Source organism: Lepus europaeus, chromosome 16 (genome assembly GCF_033115175.1).
Source record: "Lepus europaeus isolate LE1 chromosome 16, mLepTim1.pri, whole genome shotgun sequence".
Classification (NCBI taxonomy): domain Eukaryota; kingdom Metazoa; phylum Chordata; class Mammalia; order Lagomorpha; family Leporidae; genus Lepus; species Lepus europaeus.
The window spans coordinates 60,396,245-60,402,244 of record NC_084842.1 but is presented as its reverse complement, the minus strand read 5'-3'; the positions used below and the strand labels follow the sequence as shown (position 1 = coordinate 60,402,244).

The window sequence follows — 6,000 nt, the reverse complement described above, 5'->3', positions numbered from 1 at the left end:
ACACTTTGTGTGTGTGCGCATGTGTGTGTGCCTGCGTGTGTGTGTGTGTGTGTGTGTGTGGCAGGGCTCAGTGAGCACCTCGGAGCCTTGTCTTCCTTCCTGGACATCGGTCTCCAATGAAAGGAACCCAGGCTCCTTGGGTTGGTGGCTGCTTCCAGGGCTGGGGCAATAAAAGAACAGACCAGGGGGCCAGCATCGTGGTGCAGCTGGTTAAGCCACTGCCTGCAAAGCCGGCAGCCCATGTGAGTGTCTGTTGGAGTCCCAGCTGCTCTACTTCCTGTTTGGCTCACTGAAAACAGCAGAAGATGGCCCAAGTGCTTGGGCCTCCTGACGCCCACATGGGAGACTTGGATGGAATTCCAGGCTCCTGGCTTTGGCCTGGCCCAACCCTGGCCATTGTGGTCATTTGAGGAGTGAACCAGCAGGTGAACCAGCTCACTTTCTAATACTGCCTTTAAAAAAAATTTTAAACACACACACTTAAGCACACACACGCACACACACACACACAAGAAGATGAGGCTGCAGTATATTGGGTGCCAGAAAGAAAGGACTTGGTGGGAGAGGGGCATGGGGAGGGGTTGGCCATCCATGCGAAGGACGGAGCCACAGAGAGGCTGTAGGCACCAACCTTGAACATAACAGGCAGGATCCCCTAGTGGGGCAGGGGCAGGGGAGGGATCATTGATTGCATTTTGTCTCCTGTAGGGCACGATGGAGTTCTAGCTCCCTGTGCCTGTGCCCCTGTGTAGAATGAGGTCGTTGGGAAGGTAATCAAGATGAAGTTGTACTGGACTATGGGGGGTCCTGGATCCTTACAAGAGGGAGGACAGGCTGACACACACAGGGAAGACTATGTGAGGGCAGATCCAGATGTGGGGGTGGGGCAGCTACAAGCGGAAACAGCATGCATCCCCAGCAGGCAACAGAAGCCAGCCCGGAGGCCCGGACAGGGTCCCTCCGCGACTTCGGATGCTGCAGGTTCTGCGTCACAGATGCTGGCCGCCTCAGCTGCGAACCAGTAAGCTCCTGTGCCCTTCATAATTTCACCCAGTTTTCTTAGCTGTGGGAGCCGTGGGCAACCACTGGACAGTAAAGTTAGTGGGTCACAGCTGACACACAAATAGGATATTTGCCTTGTCTCAAACTATTTCCTCTCAACTGTTTAATTATGAAGAGGAGACAGCAAGTTTACCAGGGTGAGGCCTGGCAGATACCACTGTGATGGATGCTCAGGGCTGACGTCACTGGAAACACCTGCCATCACCGTGTGCACCCAGCAGGGTGGAACGCAAAGGGGCCGTCACCCACGCAGTCTCCTTTCCCGAATACAGAACTGCCATCAGCTCACGAGAAAGAGCCGGAAAACCTAAGCCTGCAGAGAACTGATGGTGGCCTTCTCTAGACTCAGGACCATGAAACACAAGACAAGACTGAGGAGCCAGCACAGCCCAAAGGAATCCAAGCAACGCCAGGAACCATGCGACGCGGGGGATGGCAGCATTTGGCCCAGCGGTCTACACCCTGCTTGGGACAGCCGCGTGCCACGTCAGAGTACTTGGGTTTCAGTCCCAGCTCTGGTCCTGATTCCAGCTTCCGAATAGTGTGCAACACTGATGGCTCAAGTAGTTGAGTTCCGAGGCCACCATTGTGGCATAGTGGGTTAAGCTGCCGCCTGCAGCTCCAGCATCCCATGCGGTTGCCAGTTCGGGTCCCGGCTGCTCCACTTCCCATCCAGCTCCCTGCTAATGCGCCTGGTAAAGCAATGGAAGATGGCCCAAGTACTCGGGCCCCTGCACCCACATGGGAGACCTGGATAAAGTTCCTGGCTCCGGCCTGGCCCAGCCTTGGATTTTGTGGCCATTGAGGGAGTGAACCAGTGGATAGAAGACCTCGGGCTCTCCTTCGCTTTTCTAACTCTTCTTTTCAAAGAAGTAAATAAGCCAGTCCCAGAAAGACAAATACCCTATGTTTTCTCTGGTCTGTGGTAACTAATAAGAGTACCAAAAATGTAATGTAAAGGAGTGAAACTGACATTCTGAAATTCAATGATTGCTTGCAGTCCGCGTCTCTACTGTTGAGGAACTGTGTTTCTGTTTGTTGACTTCTTTCCTTAGTGGTAGGTTAACCTTATGAGTATAAAGTAAACTGAAAGGAGGTCACTGTAGAAATTAAGAGAGGGAATAAGAGAGGAAGGAGGAGGGAGGGTGGGAGCGTGGGCAGGAGGGAGGGAGGGTGGAAATATCACTATGCTCCTAAATCTGTATACATGAAATACATGAAATGTGCATACTTTCAATTTTTTTTAAAAAAGAGAAAATAAATCTTTAAAAAAATAAATCTTTAAAGAATGGATGGAGTTACCAGCTCCTAGCTTCAGACTGGCCCAGCTCACGCATTGTAGGTATTTGAGGAGTGAGCCAGTGGGAGAGCTCTCTCAAATAAATACACATAAAAACGAGGTGCACTGGAGGACCCTGGAACGAGAGTGGGACAACTGGCAAGCTCCAGATGAAGTGATGATTTAATGAGCCGTGAACACCTCCCTTGGTGGGCCCATCAGGTCATAACCGAGCTGAAGACCCCGTGGAACAAGACGTGGAGGAACAAGGCAGTGGCTCTGATGATCCTGACCTTGCACAGGCCCAGGCCGGGTGTGTGTGTGTGTGTGTGTGTGTGTGATTAACAAAACGTTTTACAAAGTAAAAAATTTTTAAAGTTTTAAATAAGGAAAATATATACAATAAGGATATACAGAAAGAAAATATTTTTGTACAGCTGTTCCATGTATTTATCTGTCCTAAGTATTATTACAAAAGAGTCATAAAGTTTAAAAAAATAAGTTAAAAAGTAAAACAGTTGCAGTAAGAGAAGGCTAACTTGTTGATGAAAGAACACTATTTGTTATAAATCTAGCTCAGCCTGAGGGGGTGATGCTGACTGTGTAGTGCAGTGGGCAGTAATGCCCTAGGCCTTCCCATTCACTCACTCTGCTCACCCAAAACAACGTTCAGTCCTACCAGCTCCCTTCACGGTAAATGCCCCAAATAGGTGGACCACATTTTTTGATCTTTTATACCATACTTTTACTGTACCTTTACTGTGCTGGGACCCATAGACATCACTGTGTTACAACCACCTGCAGTATTCAGTTCAGTACCTGCTCTCGGGTCTGTGGCCCGGGGACAACAGGCTGTAGGGTAAAGCTGAGGTGTGCAGGGGGCACCCGCCCCGATGCGCGTGCACACCACGGTGGAACTGCCTGATGACGCGTCTCCCGACGCGTGCCTCTGCTGCTATGTGACTGCTGACGACAGCTCTAGGATCCCAGAGCAAGCGTGGTTTGGATCATGGTCCCTAGGTTGTGTCAGATGCTACAGAGGAGGAGTGGAGGGAAGAGTGTGCACGAACTGATTGCTTTTGCAATCCTTCTAGGATTCTTTCAAAATTATCTCCACACTTCAGAAGCAATGAGGGGGAGTACTACAGGAGGCAACATCCAGCACGGACGGTCAGCCAGTGACCACCTAGCCACACAAGTCATAGGAAATCAAGCACTCTGAAAGTAAGCTCAATACATCACACGACGACAATGACATCTTCATTGTACAAAGCACCAAGAACTGCATCAAACAACACACCGTGTTTAACATTTTTATTTTTAACTCCGCTTTGGTAGTACAAAAGTCGTAAAAGTACAAACCAGACAGTTAAAAATACATTTGACACTCGCAACGGTGAAAATTTTCCTTTACAAAGTTTTCCATGAAGGTGGCGGCCGGCTCATTGGTTACACCCAGAGGCTCTCTGCATCCTTAGTGTTGTGTAGAGGACATGTGTCGTGAGTCCCCGAGCCTCCTGGAGGGGGAGGAACACGGGCCATGCAGCCGTGGCACACTCTGGGCACACTGACTCTCATCACGGAGTACACCCCGGTGTAAGGCTTCTGTGCGGCAAATGTCGAAGGCGTAATGTTTGGCATATTTGGAAGCGAGCCAGACAAAAATGGCTCAACTACTGAAAACGTACTCTTGGTATAAATACAATTTTGAATGTTTCTGAGTATTCTCTTGCCTGCTGTATTGCTATCCAAGGGAGAAAAAAAAAAAAAGTGCTCCGGCTTGAATAAAATTAAGAAGTAATTAAAACTGAAGAATACCTTTACATTTTATCCCTCACCATTTTGAGGGCATAGTATTTTCAAAGCAAAAAATACACCTTTTGTTTTGTTTCTTAAGTAAAAGTATTGGCCTAGAGTCTGCATCTAATATTATTTACAATAATACACATCCCTAAAATTTCCGTATCGCTATTTTTGGGGACCTCGATGAAGTGTATTTCCATCCTGATTTCTCCTCCTCTGCTGTGTACATGAATGGATCACACACACCATTTATTAGTTGTCAGTAAGAACTCACGGGAAATTGAATCTACCATTTAAAAAGTTAGAAATTTTTAGTTTAATCCCAGAAATGGAGTCGAATAAGTCTATTTATAGTAAATACTTTGAAGTATATTTGCATGAAAATTCTCTTTCAGGAGCCAGATTTTCTCTTCTAAATGATCAGAGGGCGCAAGGCACGCACCAGGGCCCAGTCTGGAGATTTCGCTGTCACGGGACTCCCATGCCCCTTCCCCGACAGCTCTCACACCGACGCTGCTGTCTCTGCCTCCGGCTTCTTTCAGGGTTTTCATAAAACACCAAGCTCCAAAATTTTTAAATTGTGTCAAAGAGCAGGATTTTCCAGGACTAAAGAGAAAGTGACCACCAATAGTCTTTAGATAATAAGCAGTTCCCCAAGAAAAACATGCCGGAGGGAGGTGTGGAGCCCACCTACTGTGAGGAGTGAGATTTCTTTTTTTGTTTGTTTTGTTTTTGCCTGGGGTTGTCAAAACCAGAAGTTTTTTTCAGTGGCTTTAGCGATTTTCCCCCTTTATTCAAAGTTCAAACAAAAACAGAAAACCAAATTCCAATTTCTGGCCTTCTACAGGGACCTGGGAGTGTCGAGGTGCAGCATCTGGTCCCTCCGGATCCAGGGATCCAGGATCTCTCAGGGAATCCACTCCTGGGGCTGGACAGGACTGTTGCCACGGATCTTTTGCCACTGAAGGGTCACCTCTGATCGTTTGTAACAGCTACATTGTCCATATGAAGATCACCTTAAAACTAGGATTAAAACGGCAGGTAGGAGCTGGGGAATAGTGCGCGCGTGCACACACACACACACACACCCCAAGCATAGGCTCAGACAGTACTGTACACAACTAGTTCCTCTGTACACAGTGATCGGAATGGAAAAACTGTAGTGTGTACACACCACGGGCAGGGATCGGGGCCTGGGCAGGGCGATGGCTGGGGACAGTTATGCAGATAAAAAATCAGCTCTTTCCTTCCCAGCAAATGTAACTGTCAACAGACTTCAGGTGAAAACCTGTTACAAAGCCAACGGACTTCTCCATCCAGCATAGCAACAATATCCCGGGTAGGCTTCATTCTCACGTCTGCTGACGTCATCATAGAAATGGTATAAAATGTATAAAAACACGGCCGAGGCAACTGTGCCATCCTCTGAGTTTCCAGTCTCTTAGAACTCTTCCAAAAAAAGTCACTGCTGCAAGAGAAAGCAAAAGAGGCAAAGCTTTACCTGACAGTGGAGCGCCAAATCCCGCACGGCCGCCTGGCACTTAATCACGCGCAGGAGCGGGCAGTCCAGCCCTCCCCAGCTCTTCGTTCCCCTGCCCCGCCCCAGCGCACCTGGAGAAGCGGGCAGTCCGGCCCTGCCCCAGCCCCTCACCCCCCTCCCAAGCACACCTGGAGGAGTGGGCAGTCCAGCCCCGCCCCAGCCCCTCGTCCCCCCCAGCACACCTGGAAGAGTGGGCAGTCCAGCTCCACCCCAGCCCCTCGCACCCGCACCCCCAGCACACGTGTCTTGCAGAAGTCAATCCAAGAACATTTTAAGGGTCTTCATTATCAAGTTGTAACAAAAACAGAGACCCTAA

At 48.9% G+C, this 6,000-nt stretch overlaps 1 protein-coding gene across 1 annotated transcript in view; it reads right to left on the bottom strand.

Moving 5' to 3' along the window:
- Window positions 1-3,646: 3,646 nt before the first annotated feature.
- Window positions 3,647-6,000, bottom strand: part of RELL1 (RELT like 1) — a 60,072-nt gene continuing 57,718 nt past the window's right edge. The window contains exon 7 of the mRNA XM_062213539.1: window positions 3,647-5,612. The gene's annotated coding sequence lies outside the window, so the exon portion shown is untranslated. The remainder of the gene's footprint in view (window positions 5,613-6,000) is intronic.